The sequence below is a fragment of the Aedes albopictus genome, chromosome 3, assembly GCF_035046485.1.
Source record: "Aedes albopictus strain Foshan chromosome 3, AalbF5, whole genome shotgun sequence".
Classification (NCBI taxonomy): domain Eukaryota; kingdom Metazoa; phylum Arthropoda; class Insecta; order Diptera; family Culicidae; genus Aedes; species Aedes albopictus.
The window spans coordinates 444,917,039-444,928,035 of NC_085138.1; the positions used below are offsets into that span (position 1 = coordinate 444,917,039).

Sequence of the window (10,997 nt, forward strand, 5' to 3'; positions counted from 1 at the left end):
TTTCTTCACCCTGACTTAAGCGTTCAACCAGATTTAACTATATGGGTAAGCCTGGTTTACCGGTTAATCCGAGGTGAAGAAACAGCCCTTAGAGAATAGCTTTTGATTACTCTTTCGGCACACGCCCTTGATACACGTACTTTAAGGTAAGCATATGTAATCACTTTTTTTTTATTGTGAATTCAATCAATGTTTGATTGAAACAGTTTTAGATTTGATGATGATGAACCTGGGCATGTTAGCGAAATACATTTACGTAAACAGAATATCGGATTAAGTACGAGACACTGAAGATGACCTAACAGTTGAGGTCGAAATACGTATCTATCAAATTATGCAAAATCGTAATGCAATTAAAAGGAAGAGTCCTTAGCTCTATTTTCTTTTTTACTTAATTTTAATGTTCATTCTTGTTTATCCTGAGAACAAATTTAACTAAATCTACAGATAAAATGAAAATTGAAAATGTAGAACAATATTAAGAAGACATGAATGTTCTGGGAATGTCATAAAATATATTTAAAAAAAACAACAACAGTGATGTGTAAAATGAGGCAAGATTGACGCAATTTGAGGTTTCAATACAACTTTCTAAGAACATTTATTTTATGCTTCATTTAGGAATCATTGGATAGATTTTGATTCCTAATTAGTTATAACACATAGAATATGGTTGAAAGGTATCGAGTGTACGGGTGACTTTTTAATTCGTTTTTATCACATTTCTCCCCATACTGAATCTGTTGTCAAACTCACTTTGCAAAAATGAAGGGATTTTACTTGGGAAAAAGAAATTTTATTTTATGCAGTCATAACATTAAAACCATTATATAAACTGCATGAAGTTTTTATCAAGACCAAAGTGTCTTATAAAATAAAACTACAGATAACCCAGACGAAGATAGAAAAAAAAACACTGCACGAGACTACCATTATTGAAATTCATCAGATTACTTGCAAATTGATATGTTTCCAATATATTCTAGGCTTATACTATAAGATGTCATTCATATTGACATATATTAAGCATGCGTTGCATTCGGTAAATTCTTAATAAAAACATGTGATGTTTTGAAAAAGATTTCAATACAATTTCTATAATTATTCTTGTCCAAATGATTGTTTGATTAAAAAAAATGTTATGACATTCAAATTGCTTATTATGACTAGATAATATCACGTTAACCCGCTGTTTCTTCTTACCCCACCCGTTTTAACTTGGCCCGGTGTGCCTTATTTTTGAATGCATTAACAACGCCAATCTTATGTATTTTGCGTCAACTTTTTGTTGTTTGAGACTCAACAGCCCACTTAACCCTAAGGTATCATAATTTTAATATTTTGTATGGACAAAAGTCCTCAACAGATCAGAGGCAGAACTTTTACAAATGAGTCATGCGCGCTCAGTATAGTCGACTCATACTTTTTGGCAAATATCCATGTGGATGTGGTTTGACATGCAAAGTATGTGTAACAAATAACCGCCATTTCAGGCAAATTAGCTCATGAATGATATGTTCTGCAAATGGTATGAGTCACAGGTGTATGGCGCTTCCTCAAATGTATGAGTCGCACAAATGGGAAGTATTTGTTTACCTCCATTGCAAATATCTATGTGCCGGACAAATGGTAGAAATGTAGACTTCTATGATTTATGACTTTCGGCAGACTGTAGTGGGCTGGGCACATGAAACGAATGCCAAACAAATTTAAACTCGTTGTAAAGACTTTTAAATTCGTTTCTCACTAAATGGTTTCAAATGTATTATTAGAAAGGGGACTTTTTCTAGCGGAGTTTAGGTTCATCAGATTTGCGTAATACCACATCATATGGGAAAAGTGGAAAACCACTAAAATCAAATTTATTTTAATTTTCCCCGATGAAAGATTTTTTAACCTCCAGAATCTTAATATATACAGCTAAGGCTAACTTATAATGAAAAAATATTTTAGGTTCATGAAAGTGCGATAATAATCCTGTTTCAACACACCGTGTGGGATCGAGTCCCACTCCCGACATACACACAACATTGTGAGCGTGGGTCCCGAGATGAACTAGCCTAGGGCTAAAAATCTCGTTGATACCGTCAACTGGGGTGTAGTCGATATCTGCGGGTAATTGAGTGATCAGGTTCACCCCACTGACCAACTACACCCCAATTTACAGTACTGATAAAAAAAACATATAAGCCACAATACCACGTAAAAGTTGAAAACAAATTTAACCGATTTTGGCGTTAATGTTAATAATCAATACTTTTCGAGAAATTCCTGAAGAATACTAGGAATTCTTGAATAAATTCCAAAAAAGAAAATAGATGGAGCAAAATGCAAATGGGGTCTCCTGTCAGCCTAGTGGTTAAGGCTATGGATTGCCCGTGTAGCTGCCGGCTTAGAATAGCACTACGGACCGCCTGTTCCGGGGGTAAAAGTCCACCAAACAGGTAACCCCAATCCAAGGTGTCAGGCGACCCGTGCTGATGGATGAATGGTTGAGGGGGTTTAAAATATGCTCGATCTTTAACGGAGCCCGTAGCGTGGGTAGATCTCCTTTTTGGTTTGCGTTGCGGAGAAAGATCTACCAAACCGAACCCTAGTCCTAACTGCTTCCAACTAGTGGAACAGCATAACTTAGTAATCAAAGGAAAACACTTTGGTCCTTATTACATTTCACACCTTGTTGAAAGTGATAGGTCTCGGTTTTAGGTGTGGCCGAGATAGATCTTGAAACAAGGACAAATGGATTAGTATTCCTAATATTTTATTCGGTGTTCACTAGTTTGAAACAGTAAGGACTAGGGTTTCGATGCATGGTCAATATCGGTATCATTTCTTGACTTTATCGTTAGGGGATCCGATTTTGACTGAAAAAGGAGCGTGTTCAAAGCGGAACCTATCAATCAGAATCCTCCCTTGCGATTAAGTTGAAAATGACTACTGTAACAAAACCGAATTCATTATAACTTCTCAGTGGTGATAAAGTAATACGGTAATAAAGGACACGGGATATACCACAATAGATCAAATTCTGGTCGCAGTGGTTTATGTTCCGAACAAAGAAAAAAATAAGGCTATGGATCGCCAATACGGAGACGGTGGGTTCGATTCCCGTTCCGGTCGGGAACATTTTCTCGACTCCCTGGGCATAGAGTATCATTGTACTTGCCTCACAATATACAAATTCAAAGCAATGGCAGGCAAATAAAAGCCCTTCAATTAATAACTGTGGAAGTGCTCAAAGAACACTAAGTTGAAGCGACGCAGGCCAAGTCCTAGTGCGGACGTAGAGCCATAAAGAAGGAAGAAGAATGGAGCAAAATGCCTTGAAGTAAACCTAACAGAGGATTTTTGGATTCCCGAAGGAATATAAAAAAGTACTGAATCAATCCTTGGAAGCATCATTAAAAGAATCTTTGAAAACACTTGTTATCGCACATTCAACCATCTGTCTGGAGCCGGAACTACGTTGGTCAATTCGGGACCATCACTAACAGGTATGTAGTTCACTATTCAACAAGTTCAACAGATTTATTGCACAAGCACAAGATTCGTATAATGATCATGGTCAGATTATTATCTAACACAAGGTACACGGAACACTTCTGGTCAAATATTGTATAATGAACAATTCAGTACAGCTTTTCTTATACTAATGATGTCTTCTGGAATGTCTGATCTGCTGTAGACACATAGTAGTTGGCGGAAAACCCGGAATATCTCCGAAGTTACAAAAAAAAAAAGATTATGAGCTGTGGTTTTTTTGTTTTGTTCATCTTATTAGAACGCTGGTAAGACTTAAATGCTAATACTAGAACAGAACTGTAAGTCTAAATTATAGTCAGATTTGGCTAAAATTGGCGCTAACAACACTCCTTCAAAAAATCTTTGGAAAAAAAATACCTGGAGCAACCCTAAGAAGAATTCCAAAGCAGATCTTTACTGAAGAAGCTCTCTAAGGAATCTTTTGAGAAATTCCTGAAGGCATCCAAGGAGAGATTCTTCAAGGAACCCTTGGGGGAGTTCCTGAGAAAATATTTTGAAAAATGCTGAAGAAATCGATTGAGGAATTCCTATGAAAATCCTCGGAGGAAGTTCTGTAACAAGTCTTCAACCCTCTAATATCAATATTCTAAATTTTGATGTAAATATCATTTTTTGTAATCTAACATCAATTTCAACCAGGCTTCCCAAAAGTACCGCATCATGATAGCATTTTGATGGCTGTCACACTCTTATTCCCATGACAGCCTTGTGAATGCATGGTTCATGACAGCCCACAGAATAAAAATCATGCGACATACAACATCACTGTCGGGAACTGCTCACATCGTCTGCTTTCGCTGTGCGTCGTTCGCCGATGACAACCTCGGCTCTCACCCAAACCGTCTCTCGTTAGCTGTACACGAAGTGACGAAAATCGCTGCGCTCCGCCCGAGCATTTTACTTCTGTTGAACGTGTCGAGTATCGTGGTATAACCCACGCTTAACATTTTCGACGCACTTAATGTATTATGTATTTTTTCAAATTGAGCATATGTACTTGTAAGTTTTGTTCTAGTAGAGTATTTTGCATAGCATTATTTTTTATTGGCATGTGAAATGCACTGCCATGTTTTCAATATAAAAGAGAGTTTAATTTCACAGCAGTGGTATATTTTAGACAGATTACAATTTTGAAAAACGCTTGCACAAACTCCTTTCCGCCCCTGGGGCATCTTGTGAAAGGCACACCATGTTTGTAAAAAAAATACTTTTGAGCACATATTTTGTGAATAACTTTTAGCGTTAAGCCATGTGCTCCCGTGACAGCCTATGACACCCTTTATGCGACAGCCTGCCTGGTTAGTCGAAGATTGTCATCGCCATGCGGCCAACAGTACTCACGATGTTTTCCACTCGGCTCGATACAACTCGAGTATGCAACTGTCAGGCAAGCAGCCGAAGCAGCGGCTGTTTCAATACATCTTTCGCTCATGCGTGTGCGTGCTGTTGGCGATACATTTCTCACTGATGGTGTTGCACACGGTAACGAGAGATGGTCTGCACACATAAGAGAGTATCGATTCAGCCTTGCGCGGGCTGTTGCGAGAAGGCTGTACATTTGGAAAGCCTGATTTCAACATATTTAAGACGGCATTTTTTTTTTGTTTCGAAATTTTGTGGGTTTTAGTTTTTAATTTTTCATTTTTTTTTTGATCATTTCTACTCTTTTATATTTTTTTCTGATAGTCTATCTGGCAAACCGATTTTTTTAAAATGGAAACAGTTTGAAATTTTATGTTTATTACCGATTTTTTTTTAATTTTTCATGGATTATTTTCGTGTAATTTTTGGGTGAATAACTTTAACGTGTGTTTAGCTCTACTAAACTTTTCTATGTACTAAGGGCCGATTTCTTCACCTCGGCTTAACTGGTAAGCCAGGCTTACCCATATAGTTAAACTTGGTTTAACGCCTAAGCCAGGGTGAAGAAATCGGCCCAAAGATATAATGATTAGGAAAATGTAAAATATGTTAATTGTTGCGAATCCTTACAAAAGAAACAATGACATCTGACATATGAGAAATGAAGAACACTTCTAAATATCAGCCAAATATACAAAAGTTTTGATAACCCGGGAAAATTAATACAAAAATGCTCAAACTTTACCCCGTCTTGAAGTGGGGTTATGTATTGAAGGTCAACGAAAATGACAAAGCCATCATATGAAGAATTCCTAAAAGTTTTTGGAGGATTTTCTGTGATAGCTTATAAGCAATTTTTGGAGATATTTTTTGAATAATCCGCAATAGGAGAAATTCTTAAAAGAAGCATTCAAGGGACTATTGAATTACCCCTAGAAGAAATTCCAGTTGGAATCCTAAGAGAAATTCTTAAACGCAATATTGAAGGATTTCATTAAGAAATCCTTGGAAGAATTTTCCTAAGATTACTTGGAGGTTTTTTCCATGCACATATTCCTGATGAAATTTATAAAGGAATTACTGTTAAAATCTTTCAAAGAATTCTGGAACAAATCTTTGGAGAGTTTTTTGCATCTTGGGACATTTCGTTAGGTACACACTTATAAAAAACAATGGTGACATAATTGAAGAAATTGACGTAATCAATCATGACACAAACAAAAATATGATTTATTTTTACGTCTCTGAAGACGTGAATGCAAAGATAATCATTTCCAGATTCTTTCTAGACATTTTGAACATGTTTTTAGAGTGTTCCCGTAACATTAAAACACTGAACTTATTATTCAGTTTATTGGTCCACAAATTTACATGAATAATAACGCAATCGAGCCAGGCAATGTTTGTGGACATATAGGGGGTGGCCAAAATGTTTGGGATAGGCAACTTTTTTTCTCTCACAAAAAAGTTCAACATGCTATAACTTTTCATAGAGTGCATAGAAAAATCTTAAATTTTGACTGTTTGTCAACCTATTATATGTGCATCATTGATACAAATTTGGGCTCGATTGATCAATGTTTCGCAAAGTTAGAACCGTTCGGGTAAAACACTATTTTTTAGACAACTCATTTTTGAGCTGTCATATCTCGGAAACCAATGAACCGAATTGAATGAAATTTTGAACGTACACTAATACTATGTAAATGCTATATAAACTATTAAAACATAGGTACTTTTTGAACGTAGAAAAAAGTTATCAAGGATTGACATTTTTTGGATTTATTTCGAAAAAATGTAATATTTTTACATAAATGTCAATAAATTTTAGTGTTGGTATCCGAAGATTTTCCACTTCTGTTCTCAAGTTATCTCTAATCAGATATATTGGAGCCTATTTAGATTGAAGGAAGAACACATTTAGTAATTTTTGTGAGCTATTGTAAATTTGACTTATTTTCCTCTATATGAATAAAAATTTCAACCCAGTGTAACTTAATTTGCCGTGAGAAAATATTACATTTTATAACGTCGTATAAAGTACCAATATATTGTTGATAAACGCTAAAAAATTCATTCAATTCGGTTCACTGGTTTCCGAGATATGACAGTTCAAAAATTAGTTGTCTCAATAATAGTGTTTCACCCGAACGGTTCTTACTTCGCGAAAAATTATTCAATCGAGCCCAAATTTGTACCAAAGATGCACATAAAATAGGTTGACAAACAGTCAAAATTTGAGATTTTTTGATGTACTCTATGAAAAGTAACAGCATGTTGAATTTTTTTGTTGGAGGAAAAAAGTTGCCTATCCCAAACATTTTGGCCATCCCCTGTATATCTTTGGTGGAATGTTTGAAAAAATCCTTGCAAAAAGTTCCAGACCGAAGTGTAAAATTAGCATAATGTTAAAATACACATTAATAAAAAAAAAAGCTCCAGACACACTGTGTATGAATTTCTGTACGAATCCTTTCATGAGTTTTTGCACAAATCGCCTGAGAAAATTTTCAAGTGAATCGTAAATTGAATATTAAATATTTGTAGATATATTTCAGAGCATTCGTGAGCATATTTTCGAAATGCCCTCAAATAAATCACTAAAATAATGCCTGAACAAATCTATGAAGATATTCTTCAAGAATACCTCCAAGATTTCCTTGACGGAGCTCCTGATAGGTTCATTGCGGAGATTTCTCGAGAATCCTTTGGAGAAATCCCTAATAGAATCTCTGGAAGATTCCCTGCAGGAATTTTGAAAGAATCTTAGCGCAAATTCCTGTTAAATTTCTTAGAGAAGCCCTGGTATGAAGGAGCCATTAGAGAAATGTATGAAGGAATTACTGAAAAAACTCTCAAAAGGTCAATTGAGAGGTACTCATTGCATTGGAAATATTTCTGAAAAAAATTCTTGAATAATTTTCGAAAAATAAATTCCCAGAAGCGTTCCTGAACAAATCATTGATGGAATTTTGCGAAAAAGTTCTGGAAAAGTCGCATTTCTCAGAGCAAGTTCTGAAGGAATTCTGCGAGAATACCTTGAAGGTATTCTTGACTTGACAGATTAATTGGAGGATTACTCGGAAGAATACGGTACGGAATTACTGACGGATTTTCTGAAAACACTCCTGACGTAATATTCGTAGGTTAAGCTGAAGGATTGCTTGGTTATTCTGGAAAAGTATCCTTGGATGAATTGCTGAAGAAATCCTTGGCATGCTATGTAGGAATACTTGTATGAATTCCTGGAAGAGTTCTTGTAGAACTTTCTGAAGAAATACTTGGGGGATTTCCTCCTTTTAATTCCAGAAGAAATCCCTATTGAAATCCTAAAGAAACTCAAGGAAAACTCTTTGAAACATCCACAAGCAAGTCCTGAACGTAGTCCATGGCTTAACAGAATAAATGAACAGTACCTAAAAATGTATCAAATTCTGTATTTAAAATGCCTTTTTCCTCCCCACTATTGGAGAAATTAAGCCAGCTAAACTTTTGTGGCATGAAAAATATTTTAAAAATTTTTGGAATACATACTGAATATCACAACGTTGCGTTTTAATTAAATATTAAACTTCCACCAGTAGAGAATCATATGACTTTTCGAGAACTTCACTGAAGAACCGAACTGTAGTATTAAAAATGCATGCAAAAATGCATATTGCGCCACGAAGCGGTGGAATTAAGTACTAATTTTTCACCATTTGAGAACTTCAAGACATCTGAACAACTTAAAAAAAAGATCTTTGTGGGTGACCTGTGTCATGAGATAAAACATCTAAAAATTGCATAGAAGCGCCACGTAGTGGTGGAATTACATACCACACTTTTCATCCTGAGCTGAACATTAAGATGTAAATATTGTTCCATAACTGTTGCAAGTTTTGATTCTATGGCATTAGGAAAATATAGTAATATAGTTCTTTTCGGGTAGAGGTCAAATTCTGACGATCAAAAAGTGATATTGGTTTGATTGATATAGGAGATAAAAGATCTGAAAATAATATCAAATAAATGTTCCTGGAATTACTTACCAATATCAATTTTTTTTATTTGAAGATCATACGAATAGCTCGCTGCTATGATTATTATTGATATGCCAGGAGTATATTTTAGATATTATTGTCAGTTCTTTTATCTCTTATGTCAATCAAAGCAACATCACTTTTTGATCTCCATATCAAGTTGTGTTATTATTGAGATTTTTTCCTCTACTCGGTTTGTTATTTCTTAATCCTCCTGAAATGTTTGATTTTTCGCACCGCGATGGCGTGCCTGTCTGGGTCATATTGACCTACATCCTACTGATAAACCTGTTGTAGTCAAAAGTGGCCTCAAAACTTTCTACAATACTGAATATTTCGACAAAGTGAATGATTTGGTCGATAAAAACCATTCATGATAAAATAGAACTAAATTTCCTAAAGTACCAAAGCGGTCCAACTACAGAATTATGATTAGATTCGTACCTACTATTAATTTTTATAATGTGAAAGCAATGTGCAACTTTCTAGATACTTGTTAGATTATCAACAAATCAATCGTTGTTTTACAACAGCCATTTCATTTAGCTCCCGATTATCTAAGTAAATCCCATAGTTTTCTAGTTTCATGCCACTTATTTTCTAACTTAAAATTCAATTTCATTTCTTACCACTCAGAATCACTACATAATACATCATAATTATGTTAGACTTCTACCAAGAATCTTGCTCAATGCAGTAGCTTCAACAAGTCAAAGAAGCACTATACAATTTTTATTATTAGTCGTATTCATAGCTATACGGATTACCGATTCAAACTGCGCGTCCTTCAATTCTTGAATAGTATTATATTCAATCAAGAACCGGAAACACCACCGCAGCGTGTCAAATTTACCTTCAAATTGGCAGTACAATAAGACGCAATCAGTGAAGTACTAGATTGAAAGTAATGAGCTGGATTTTTGTATGGTGAGATGATCAATTTTTCATTTTTGCAATAAAATGGTGCAAACAGCGTGGGTATTATGAATTCTTGACTAAGTTGATGCTGTTTGAGTAAAAGTTTGGATAATCTTACAACTTCAACAAACAGTTATCCAAAATTTTGTTCAAACAACATCAAATTTGGCAATGAATCATAATACCCACTCTGTTTGCACCATTTTATTGCAGCAATGAAGAATTGATCATCTCGCCATACAAAAATCTAGCTCACTACTTTCTATCTAGTACTTCACTGATTGCGTCCTATAAATATCAGAATGTGCAATGCTGGGCAAATCATATAGAAACCCCTGTTTTAAGGCATAGAAGACGACGGCGACACCAGACGACTGTTTGGCGCTCTTGAGCACTCAATGTTCACACACAAACCACAACACATTGACAGAGTCTCTCTCTCTCTAGTGATATCTAGTCCAGACAAAAACGGGAATCTGCAACAGGTGAAAAATTTCACTTCAAGAGCCACTTTTCGATACTCTTTGATATTTAATAACTACGTCACATCTGCGGCATTGCAGTTGCTCGAAACCGAAACCGAAACTCACAATCAACTAAACAGCACTGTTTTCGTATCCTTGACGACAACGATCGTCGCCTATATGTCAAGCACCCTCCTCGAACCGTAGCAGCACCATATGGGAAAAACGGTTAAACACGCGCCCGCGGCGGAACCTCTCCGAACTTGATCGTGGCTCGAATTGTTATGACCAACCAACTGTTGTTGGCCATCGACGTCGTCGTAGTCACCTGGGCCTGCTGCGATGCGCGAACCAAACCAGCAAGCAGCACCCCAAAACAAGTTGAAAGAAGAAAGGCAGGCGTTGGAATGGATATGTGTGGATGGTTTGGTAGACGTCCTAAAAACGCTACAACATCGCGCTTGCTGCGCTTGTGGTTGTGGTACAGCCATGAGAGAGAGGCTCAAACCCTGAGACCTCAAATCGGGCGCTAAGCAGGCTAAGCTTCAGCGAGTTGGTTCATTCAAAGTGGCACGGTGGCGCGGTGAGAGAGGAACCGATTCCCGTTTCGGGCCATTCATCGAGCGTTGGGTTTCGTCGAGCTGCTGCGATCATTATACCAGTTGATGGTCGACGAAGAGAATGGTAG

The 10,997-nt window shown here is 36.3% G+C and overlaps 1 protein-coding gene across 3 annotated transcripts in view; it reads right to left on the reverse strand.

Annotated features, from left to right (window-relative positions):
* The window catches only part of LOC109425927 (uncharacterized), an 89,528-nt gene extending 78,776 nt beyond the window's left edge, over positions 1 to 10,752 (reverse strand). For all 3 annotated transcript variants that reach the window (XM_062856679.1, XM_062856678.1, XM_062856675.1), the window contains exon 1: positions 10,436 to 10,752. The gene's annotated coding sequence lies outside the window, so the exon portion shown is untranslated. The remainder of the gene's footprint in view (positions 1 to 10,435) is intronic.
* Between the last annotated feature and the right edge of the window lie 245 nt (positions 10,753 to 10,997).